At 39.3% G+C, this 12633-nt stretch overlaps 1 protein-coding gene across 3 annotated transcripts in view; it reads left to right on the top strand.

The window, feature by feature from the left end:
• Positions 1–5271: 5271 nt before the first annotated feature.
• ntng1a (netrin g1a) overlaps positions 5272–12633 on the top strand; it is a 106145-nt gene continuing 98783 nt past the window's right edge. The window contains exon 1 of one of the 3 annotated variants that reach the window (XM_087788878.1): positions 5272–5791. The gene's annotated coding sequence lies outside the window, so the exon portion shown is untranslated. The remainder of the gene's footprint in view (positions 5792–12633) is intronic. The other 2 variants (XM_087788879.1, XM_087788880.1) reach the window with 2 other exon arrangements.

Consider the following 12633-nt stretch of genomic DNA (forward strand, 5'->3'; position numbering starts at 1 on the left):
CAAAAGAAGAAGTGACGACTTAATTTGATGTACACCTGTATTTGTCACTCATCTATTTTCCAAAAATAATCTAGTTCTGAACGTAAATGTGCACAGAAAAAGTTTAATAAACAGAACTAGTAACAGAGAAACGGTACATTGTGTGGGGATAAATCCGTAAGTAAAATGATCATCAATACATTTTCTGCTCAAATATGTTGTGCTGAAGACCCTAACTCCAACTCCAACCTTTTTTTTTGCTCAGTGAACCAGTTTTAAGTCTGCAATATTTTCAGGCCGGTCGTCAGATAAAAATAAGATAAATAAAATGTCACGACCTGCAAAAGCCAAAAGTTAGACATATAAAATTCACACCATAACGCTGAATCAGCAGGTTTCTCTGCAACGAAATGGTCCCATATTGAGTTTGTTTTTCTCTGTTTCACTACATAACTTGAGTAAACCCACCAGAAATAGCGTCTTCCTGATGTGACGGGTCAAAGATAGTATGGATTTGGAGGAAATCCAGTTATAATCAACACAATATACCAGTGGCGGGCTGTGCATTTCACACATAGGCCTTCAGTGGCGCACGTTTGAATGAATCCATCTCTCAATAACTACTTTAAAGTTATTTATACACCACGGATCTGACCGTGAACTGTTATAGGTCAATAAGACGTTTAGAGCATCATCAAATGAACACAACTTCAGTGCTTTATATCAAAATATCACTCCCACTACATTCTGTGTGGTTTCCATGGCCACGCCACACACGCTCTGCATTGCTGATTTATGCATTTATGCAAGGAATTAAAAGAAAATTGAACTTTTTTATTTTTTTATTAAAAAATATAAAAAAAATTCTGATTATGTTTAGGCCAGCAGAGAAGGCCTTGCTGGCCCTGATGGCCCACCACTGCAATATACATTTGAAAAATGACCTAAATTATAGACGACAACAATGATATAAAGAATCACAATGACAGTGAGGTTGAAATACATTTGATGACAACGTGGTATTACTGGTAAGAGACAGTTTGGTAGATGTGCAACCTGTTAGAAAATTAAGAATTTGGCCCCTTTAAAATGGAAGAAGATGCAACAAATGTAATGTAACATTTATAAATACCTAGCCAATGCAGAGCTTAAAGGATCGGGGAAATGTGAGTTATTCTACTAGAGTGGGTCAGAAGTTCAGCAGTACAATAATTTAAAAAAGGAAAGCACAACCCTTATATAGATTTTTCTTTCCACAATAATCCTAAACCATAATAATTGTATTTGTGTAATACCATACTACCATACAAGTTAATATTTTAAACATATTGTTGATAGTGAAGAGCAGGATAGCAGGTGTTGGTAGTGTTGGGGAACAACATATGTTTTTTTTAGAGCAAGAACAGCAAGAACCAAATAGACTGATGAATCTTTGTGGATCCAGATGGTAACCAAAATGTTATCATCTGTTGTTACATTATCAATTACCTTCTTACCTCCTTGGCAGAAGTAATGACTTCAAAGCTGTACAATATGCAGGACGGCCCACTACCTAACCTTAACCACGGCGTAATCCGTTAATGATAACCAGCAGATATTTCCCCCTGAACCTGACTCCCTTTAGGATCCACACGCCCTCACATCTGGGTCAATACTACTTGGCCGTTATTATCACATGAGCAGAACTTCTGTATGAATAAACCGTCTCCCTCCTCACACCGCCCACCCTCGCTAACAACCGCATCCCTCCGGATGAAGGCAACATTACCCTTCATTGAACAGGAGTCTAAATCCAATACCTCTGTGTCTGGCGTCCGCTCGCTGGACAGGATTGTGCTAAGACTGCAGCTGCCATCAATTTCCTAATAATCCTGATGAGAAATGATGAGCCAGGCAGGAAACTTTGCATGAGGAGGGGGCAGGGAGTTGATAAACACTAGCCTATAAGATATATCGCCTTTTTAAATAGTCGGTGGAAAAAAAAAGCATTTTCAGCTCAGAAATGGTGGCCTTTTTTTCCTCTTATTTCCATCTGCTAGTGTCTTGACTGGAGGCCTTGAGACAGAAACACAGACAACCTTGGATGTGTCTGATCAGCACGCATGTGTGGTAGGAGGATTACCAGCGTCATTGTGGTGCGAATCAAATGATCTCTTCGGCGGCTGCGTGCTCTTCTTTCTTGTTGAGTTTGAAAAAAGGAGGTTCGTGTCAGGCTGGCCGCCCTTGGGCAACGAGAGCGCCGAGAACAAGAGCCGGGTGGAGAGCTGTCTCCTCGGCTGCGACGAGTCACCACTGCAGCGCTGACCTCCCCACAGGGTCGAGTTTAGGTCTGAGCCAGAATATAGTCTTAAATACAAACGCTTAACTCTGTAGGCGTCTACAAACAAATAAGCAGGACATGTTAATGTGTTTTCTAACACCATCACTTTTCTTTTCACATTTTCTGCTCCACTCTCTGCATTCAACCGGTCGTGACAACACAGACGGACTGGAAACACGACAAGTACATTCGGGAAAAATCCAACGAGACCCTTTCACCTCTTAGCATAGACGACAGTACCTCAACTCTGTAAGGTTTTAACCTCAATTTCGTTATTCCACCTACAGACTGATGCAATATTGATCTGTGTATAATCACGATATATGCGTCACTAGTGCAGCAGTGATGTTACATTACATGACATTCAGCTGATGCTATTGTCCACTGTGACGTACGAACAGGAAGAGACGTACTTCTAGATCTGTGACGTGCAACAGAGTCATCAACGAAATAAAGTGACAGATAGTGCCATGAGAATAGAATCTGAGTCTTCAGTACAAAGTTCAAGATTGTCCTTTTGCCCAGCGTTTAACCTGTGGAAATCGAATCCCTCAATTTGGAAGCAAATATCCTTCCACTCCTACTAGGGCTGAGTATCTTCCCTCCCTCCACCTTTCATTTTTTTTTCTGTGACCAGTTAAGTTGGTTTAACTCGACAGTAAGGCTTGATTGTTGTGCGTCTGGTTTTTGGTCTTCAGGGACACTGATAAAGTGTCAACTCAATAAGACAAGGGGTTGACATCTTTTAGCACTCTTGGTCATAGGCAGAACACATTTTATATTTAGCAAACTTTCTTTATCGGAGAGTATTCCCATCAAATTCCTTTCCTTGTAATGCGATCACCATATAAACACGAACATTATTCTACTTTGATTTGGAGCAAACCATCCGCTGGACCTTGTGAAATGATTTGGCCGGATTGATCATTTTGACAAATTATCCAGATCGTCAATAATTCAGCACTGTGTTGTCCTGAGATCATTTCATGGTTTAAATGACTTTTTCAAGGTATTTGGAAACACAAAGTCTATCCTTTGTATATATTTATTTATGTCTAGGTGGTAGGGTACACAGGTCATTTTACAATGATCTTAGACAATGTGTTTTTGTGAGAGATTATCCGATTAAAAGAACTAATTTATTAATGTCAGATTAATGAGATTCACTCCAGTTGAAACAAAGTTTGTACATTTATTTCCAAACATTCAATCTTTAGAGAAAATGTCCTCAATTTAACTGTAGAATGATCGGTTTTCCATTCCATATATATTAGATTCACAGAATTTTACGTTCTAATCAAAAAAAAACAAAGGTGGTAAGAATGTTTCTCAAAATTAACTACAGCTGGCAATGCAATCGGCTTACTATGTAAGCAAGTATTCATTTTAAAATTTCCATACATTTCAAATTACAGAAACGGTTGAATGATCTATTTTGTGTTACTGGGCGGTGCACCTTACTAAAATAATATTATAAAATTAATAAATAATGGGAATGTGTGAGCTTGAGACCTTGGCTCCTGCAGTGTTATCCACAATGTAACTTAAGTCATCGTTTTCGAATTGGAATTTAGCATCAAGGCATTTTTATTTATTATATATATACTGTATATATATATATAATTTTGAATAAAATAGTTGATAATTCTATGAGGGACTGTAGTTGGCTGTATTAGTAAACACGAAAAGTATGAATATTCGTTCACAATCGCAATAAAACATGCATTATTCAAGTCGCAACTCTTCATCGATCAACAGTTTGACGCAATGTCCCCCTCTTTAGACATCTTTTACAGAACTCGTCACCATGATCAAACGTGTCGCCATCCTTTTCTCATGTTGTTGGAGAGCAGCAGTCCAACAAGAACTCTCACCATGACTCCTGTAAAGACCCTCAGCTGCATCTCCACATCTGCAGAGGAATAAACTTCAGCTTGTCAAGGAAGTCTCAGTGAGCTCTCGCTCTGACTCACACACACACACACACACACACACACACACACACACACACACACACACACACACACACACACACACACACACACACACACACACACACACACACACACACGGAATCAGATCTTTGCTCTCAGCAGCCTCTTCTCTCCAAACTCTTGCTGGACTCCAGCGCTGAACCAGCTCCTCCTCCTCCACCTGCCGCGGGAACAGGCGCGCGTCTTCCCCGGGACTCCGCGCGCACCATGGAGCTGGATTTATTTGGCTTGTCTCGGGTCTGGATGTGAGCGCGCACGACCATGAGAGGCTGACACGAGGTGAGCGGCTTTAGTTCCTCCTGCTAGAATAGAAGCTGGTAAACTTTTCACAGTTGACTCTTTTTTATCACTTGTTTAAAAAAAAAAAACACAAATCATCCCCGCTTTCAAACACCAAACGTTTATTTTTTTTTTAGCCAGAGCCTGCCATTTTTATAATGATATACATATAGATTAAATAGCAATTTAAACAAGTTTAAACTCTCCGAATTTCTGTTGTAACGCACTCATATTTGGTCCCTTGAACACGCGTAAAGCTGAAACGCGCACAAAATCTTAATATATATAGATTAAAAAAAAACAATTAATGTTCAAACAACATGAATAAGCATGAACTGGTTATTTACTTTCTATTTTATTTAGAGTTCAGAAATAGGAATCGCAACAATTGCGCAGTTTTATGTTTATTTAAAATAAAATATAAAGTTGTGTGACGACGATTTAAATGCACGGGCTTTCTGAAGCATTTTATCTTTTTTTTTTTTAAAACAAGATGTGATCACTAGATGTACTTTTCTGTTTATGGTGAGCAATAATCTTTTTTTTTTTTATTTATTAAAAAAAAAGGAGCTGGTCCAAAAAATCATATTTCGCCTCGAACGCATCCTGACAGAAGCTGGTGTTAGTGGAAGTGGGGAGGGGTTGGTGGTTGCGAGAAAAAGGTGTGTGTGTGTGTGTGTGTGTGTGTGTGTATGTGTGTGTGGGGTGGGGGGGGGGGGGGCATCTGAGTGTGCCTCGGAGCGCATTATCCTCTCCGTCATCTCTGCTACTTCGTGGAAGCGGACACGAGTGGGATGCTGGGGGTCTGACAGCAGCTTTATTTCCCCCAATTAGGTCGAAACCAGTGAGATCTTCTTTTTTATTTATTATTGTCGGCGAGAAGGACGCGAGGAGTGAAGCGCACGCGGGAGACAAACCATCACGGGATTTTTAAAAGCGTGGGTAAACTTTAGTGGGGGGCTCTTCTCGTGGACCGTGGATTGCCTGTGATGGAATGATCCGGAGAGAGCAGGATGGACACGTTGGCACGAGAGCTTTTGGCACCGTCTGTCATTTGTTGTCAAGTGGCCGGAAAATCCTCCTCGTGAAGGGGCTTGAAGTGGGAAGTGTCGCCCACCACAGTGACGCCGACCAGGGGACAAGTTCAGGTTCCAAACCCCGAAGAAGAAGAAGCATTTTTTTTCTTTTTCGAACTTGTTGAGCTTTGGCTGCTTTGAACGTGAGTAAGATCTTTGTCAAAAGTTCTCGTCGCTCAGACAAACATTTACTTTTACAGATTTTGGAAACTCGTTTAAAAAACATCCGAGGGGACATTTTTTTTTTTCGGAGGCGCCCCCTTGTGGAAGGGATTTCTTAGGGTCACCATTCAATTAAGGATTTTGTGATTTAACCACCGAGAGATTTTACACTCGTGACTTTTAATTTGCAGTAATTCATTCAACAAGTAGACGTTCATGAAACCTAAACATTTATTTATGTCCTAGTTCAGTCTCTTTAAGAATATAGAAGCAGCACAATATTAAAAAAGTTAAAAACACTGATGAAAAAGATTTACTTGAACTCATCCAACACCGAAATACAGAAATATAAAGATCACTAAAGCAAAACAACTTTGCACAAATACTGTATGTCTGGCAAATTAGTTTTTCATATTTTTTTTATTAATTTCAGCACAGGTTTGGAACCTCCACGTGACCTTGCTGTGAATGTAATGTTTTTTGTTTTTTTTTAAAATGTGAATAAAATATAAAGTACATATTAAATATGAAAAAGTATGAGGAGGTATCCAGAGCTTTGAGGTCACTGAACAAACCACTGGTACCTGAGTGTGATCAGACCGTTGCAAGACAGGATGGTTATATATTTAAAATATTATTTAAACTACATTTAAACTGACAAACAACTCTAATATATACGTTTTCTTTGCTCTGCTTCACTCTTATTGATTTGATTCAATTAGCACTTTTTGCTCATTCAGCCTAAAGGTAGCTGGATATTATAATTACGCTCAGTCTCGCTCCTATATAATGTATACATTTATATATTTTCTAAATGTATATTCAAAGGATTTGTTACCTCTTATATTGCTTAGTTATCTTTTGAAATGTATCTCAATGATTTGGATTTGTTTTCTATTCTATGATCCAGTGAACAGTTGGTCCTTAGAATGTTTGATCTGTTTGTCTTTGTAAAGAAAGAGAGTTGGTGGGTGAGGCGGTGGGAAGTGCTGCCATCCAATAATGACTGAGCATGATCCGTGGCTTTGGATTTTACTTGTGTGGTTTTCGAAGATTTTTAACTCATTCAGTAATGACTCCCAACACCTTTGTTTGTGAAAGAGCTTTTGAGGAAACACGTTTGACCGATGAAAGTTAATTTAGCTGAAGACTGATGGGACAGAAAAGGACTTTTGTTAACTGCAGGTTTAGATATTTTCTCTGGCTGTCAAAAGGTGTGACTTGGAAAGGGTCGCACGACTGCTCTGAAGATTAAACATTAAAACATGAACTTTCCTGCCCCGCTGTTTCAACCCGGGCCTTGACTTACTTAGATCTGGGTGCTTCGGGGACAAATTCAAAAGGAACATTTTTTGCATTCTAAGCATTTGCTTTCAAAGATCGACATGAAATATAGAAGATGTTTAATCCAAATATTGATTTGGAGGATGAATATTTGTTGCTTTAGTTATGCTTGAACTTTGCGTTTTCCTGTCAACTTTATAAAAATATTTTTTATCTTAACTCACTTTGTGTTTTCTCAACTGATGGATCTTTTAAAGCTTTCATAACTCTTTGGCTTTGACTGGTGTAGCATTGTGGCTAAAGTAGTAATTAGCAATAGCTGTGTTAGCGCAAATAGTGTGAGACTGTTGTTATTTGTTTATCATTTTTTCTCAGAGAAACTCAAATAATGCACGTCAACACACAAATAAAATGGACTATATTGGCATTTTACGTCTGCGCATCATATGCATTAGCACTTGAGAAAACACCAGTTATATTATCAAATTTCATAAGATTCTGTCAGAGTTAAATATTTTATTCCTATATTCGTATATTATCTTTGATTTTCTGAGATTATCAAAATTGTTTTAATTAATTATTTAAAGTAAATTAGTGATTTTGTATTCAAATAAATACTAAAACACATACAAATTGTTAAATATCATAACTGTAAAAAGGATATCTTTACAGGACTGAAGACTTTTTAAAGGCCATCTTTAAACGTAATCTTTTCAAAACTATTAAATATGTTTTGCCTGTAACACATTCTTCAAAGCTAAAGTGGACATTTTCAGTATCCAGACATGTCAGTGTGGTTGCAGAATAATGTGCTAGCAGCCTTTTAGGAAAAAGTGTCTTTAATAATGCATAAGGTGCTCCAGTGTCGCGCACAGAGGTAAGCCCGGTGGCAGCAGCAGCATCACAGAGGGAAGGAGGAGGCGTGAGCTCCACTCACTGTCTCATTGGTGTTGAAGTAACTGACGCCGAAGGATGTTCAGCTAGACTTGGGCCGGCATCGCCACAGTCACCCTGTCAAAAGTGCTGGCCTTGCACACGGCGAAGGCAGACTCAGCCCCTGTGGGGGTGGTATGGAGTTAAGAGAGACAGAGGGAGGGAGAGTGAGCGGTGGTGGCAGATGCAGCTGGTGGAGGCGAGTAAAGCGTGTCTGACAGCCGCTCGCCTTCAGAGGCCTCAAACCTGTCGGGATGTTCGGGGCCGCGGTCTGACAGAGACTTCTTTTTTGCAATAACACAACAAAAGGCTGTTATTTTTGTGTGTCCCGAGTGCTGAGAGTCTCCTCCTCATTCCAGCTCACTTTGTGAAGACCTGAGGCGAGGAGTAGCCTACATTCAAGATAAATGGTGGAAGAAGCACAAACACAAAACTTTATTTTACAGTTAAAACTAAGAAAAAAAATCGTTTGGCTCTCTGTCAGCACCAATAACTTATGGAGTTAATGTGGTCACCTGGCAACTCTACATACAGTTTTTCCATAAAGGGCTACATTTGTAAAAATAAGCAGGTGCAAAAAATATAAACGGTAACATTTATCCAAGAATTAAAGCCGTATATCTTCAACCAGAATTAAAAGCTTTTTCACCGACAGGCGAAACAAAAATAAAAAATATTCAGGAATAAGCACGTATACACTTTTTGGTGTTTTCATTTCACGTTTAGGTGTTTTCACAGTTAATGACGGAGACTTTGGACGTAACTAGGCTAGTTTAAGACAAGAGGCTGACCCGCTGCAACAATGCCTGATGGGAAATACCAAAAATAATCAGACCCTTTACTCATGTAGATTCAGATACTTATCTTGACTTCAGCTACAAAGACATGAGTTACTTTATGATCTGCAATACGTGTATTTTTGACTCAAATTATTCGTCACTTACCACGTCATTTGACATTTAAATGACTGTTAATGACTGTACAGTTTATCCCAGCTCAACCCAGCTTTCATAATGGTAACACGCACTACTTCTTTAGTCGCTCAGGTCAGACTCAACTGCATGAGTCAAGAGTTAAATGGGCTCATGAATGATCCTTCAAATCCTTCCAAGATTTAAATGCATGTCAAAGAGAGTTTATCGAGTCGAAAAGTGAATCAGAAAGTAACTTTATTTCAGTATTTCTGAGATTTGTTTGACAATGTCATTTATATATTTTTACTTTCAGTTTCAAATGTGTCTGCTAAAACACCAGCGATGGTATTAGAAAAGTAGTGAGGATTTAAGCCAGATAAATGAAATACTAAATTTCCATGAATTGAAAGTCCTGTCTTGTCCTTTGATATCTCATATGATTATGAAATAACAGACACAGATTGCAAATGTAATCTTAGAAATCGGATAAAAGCACTCTTTCCTAGTATAAATCTACTGCTATAAAGCAAAATAAAATCCTGCACGATGACAGTGCATCTCCCAAAGCAACATTATGTGGTTGTTAATACAGTAGTGTCATTCTGCAAATGTAGGAGACTTGAAAGCTGCTGTTTTAAGCAGGAAAGGGGTTTAGATCGCAACCCAGTAGCCAAACCTTGCCCACCCAACGATCCACTTAAGCACCTGTTTGCTCCCTGTCATCATTATCAGGAGATCATCAGGCGGCTCAGCGAAAGGCGGTGACATTTTAAGAAGCGGTGTTGAATATTTAGTGATGGGCCGACATACAAGCAAGCCCTGGGGGATGTATTATAGTCGCGTGCTCGCTTCCCGAGGCTGTCACGTTTGCGGGGCCATGCTCCAAACACTATACTTATTCATGAGGAGGGCGGCAGTATTGGCAGGTTGTTAACAGATGACAGTGATTCTGGTAACAAGAATTCTGGCAAGTGAAGAACCAAGAGCAGGCAGGAGGCTGTTTTTAACCAGACTCTATCTTTATCCATCTTTCATCTGTTTTTGACTGTCTCCTCTTCTGTCTTCTTGCTGTTCACTGGCTCTTTTTTCTCCCACTAAAAGAGTGGTGGAGAATATGAAGCAGGTAAAGGGGAAAAAAAAAAGGAAAGTGTGGAGACGCGGGACACAGGCTGAAATTGCCCTTGAAAGTGTATAAAATGCATGAAATTAAAAATGAAAGAGGGGAAAATAACCCTGATATCAGCTCCAACTGTTTAATCATTCCACCTTATTCTGGCCTGAGATAATCTTTCATAATTTAAGTGGAGCCGGTGAGTGCTTCGAGCGCTTCACTGTGTGTAGATATTTTATTGAATAAATATGGCTGTCATCATTTTTATCCACATGTTATGATTGGACGAGTTATGGTGTCTTCGTCCTGCATGCGTGATGTCCCTCCTGTGACGCACCCACCGGCATGAACATGCCGCTCATGGGACGTGCGTGTACAAATCCCCCTGTGATTTACCGAAACACTTGGTCATGCTCGAGTGGACCAGCTGGGATGTAACAGAAGTGGATCCCAAGAGCAGGTTTCTTGCCCCAGAGACGTGTGAACGGTGCGGGCCTGGCTATTTGGTCGGGTGGGCTTACCTCATCACCCGAGGAAACCCTGTCTAGAGAGTGCCAAGGCCTTGTGAAAGATTCATGTGTTTCAGATTCAAGAACAAAAAAAAAAAAAAAAAGGAGGAACGCTCTCGCAGAGCAGAACCGTGCGTCGTCTGTTGTCTAGACTGTTAGTTTAGAGGTAACCCACAGATCAGCGCGAGCTCAGATATTTTATTCAGGCATGGCGCCTACAGCTTCAGAGGAATGTGGCTTGAAAGTTGTCCTTTTTTTTGGTGTGGATCATTAATATACTTTACACTATTAATTATTTATACTAGTGCTTTGGAGAGCATTTGACCACGCTTTACGTTTCACTAAAAAATACGTGTCAAATTGAAATCCACGCTGGATTAATATGTGGCCAAAATCATTCCAATACAGTTTTAAGCTAACCAAAAAAAAAAGAAATATCAATTTACCTTTGCCAAGAAAAAAAAAAATCGTTTTACAACATTTGGGGATTTATTTGTTGTGTCACTGTAAATAGTTTTTTAAATTGTATGTGATGTATGTGTATTTTTAGAAATCTGCTCCATTAAACCATCACAGACTAAGATTGTGGTTCGTAAGTAAGTGAACGCTACTTCCACCTGCTGTCTGATTGAGCTTATTACCATTGAGGATTTTTTCAAATGCTTAAAAAAAAATAGCTATTAAAGAAAATGTCAGCAAATGATTGTAAGTTTGCACTCTCCTAAGTAGGTTTTGCTCTGCATTAAACTTTTTCTGTAATTTAAACCATGAATCTCTTTAAAAAAGACGTCCGAAATAGATAAAATAAACAAATAAATGTCAAGATTCAAACACTGGAGTCAAACAATAAGTGGCAGTTTAATTCTTCTGCAAGGTTACAGATGTAAAAAATATGTTATAATTTGTAATCTAAAATGAATTATGTACATATATTTTCTAACACTTGTCTTAAGTGCGCTTCTCTCCCTCTCACCTGTGAAGTGTTGTATAAATGTTTTTGTACGTCATGTTGAGATTTCCAGCTAGAGGTCCCTCTGATGTCGGCAGACAGTAATCAATGGTGTCTGGAAGCGACCTGGTCTAAAATAATCCCCAGAACCTTTGTAATGCACATCCACACGCTCTCTCTGCCTGGCAGGAAGTAATGAGGAGTGGTGCTGTCCAAGGTGCTGAAGTTATAATGGCCCCACTTTTGCCATATATAACACTAGTTATCCGGGCCCTTGTTGTCTCATTATCCCTGACTTGAACCTCTCTTTAACCAGAGGTTGCAGGTAAACCCCTTTTACACACACACACAGTTTTCAGTGTGTAGTTTTTCCCCCTCAACACAGTAATATTATGTCTCCTAATGGGAACAAGGAGCTCGGTGCCAAGAGTTCCTCCAGGTAATTGGCTACTTTCTCACCGGCTGACATCCTTCCATTGACATTCCTACATTTATGCATTAAAGGTGCTTTATTCTTTTCCCCTTTTAACCCAGTGCACCTTTCCACACCTCTTTCCCCGATGTATTTAGCTATCAAATTCCAACTGTAGTAGCAGTGATCCAGTGGAATATGACAGAAGTAAAGTTGACAAAAATGCAAAACATTTGGAAATCTATTTGCACAGTTTTCTTTTACTTCTGAACATTCTTTTGATAAAAACACTTCCAGGAATGTAAAATGACAGAGATTCAGATCATCCCTTCTGTAAGCAAGAAATGTCTCAAACAGGTCCAGTGAGTACAATGGAAGAGTAGGTTGGATGAGGGCGCTCAAAATGACGGAGACCAAAAAAAATGTCCCCACTGTAGGATTATCTTATCTTTCTCTCAAGACTGCCACCATGAGTGTGAGGAGTGATGATTGATGTCCGTTACCGTTTTAACATTGGTTACTAGCTTGATCTCCATGAGATTGAAATGTGTTCATGAGTTGTTCATTCGACTGAGGCCTGCTGCGTAAGATCACTAGAATTCGGGAATGTTGCTTAGTTAATTGGTTCGAATCCTAGACTTAAAAATTGTCATTAAAAAATTGTTTCGCCATGAGCCAAAAGTATTCATGAGTATTTGCTGTTTTCATTGG

Source organism: Callionymus lyra, chromosome 4 (genome assembly GCF_982586985.1).
Source record: "Callionymus lyra chromosome 4, fCalLyr1.hap1.1, whole genome shotgun sequence".
NCBI classification, from domain to species: domain Eukaryota; kingdom Metazoa; phylum Chordata; class Actinopteri; order Syngnathiformes; family Callionymidae; genus Callionymus; species Callionymus lyra.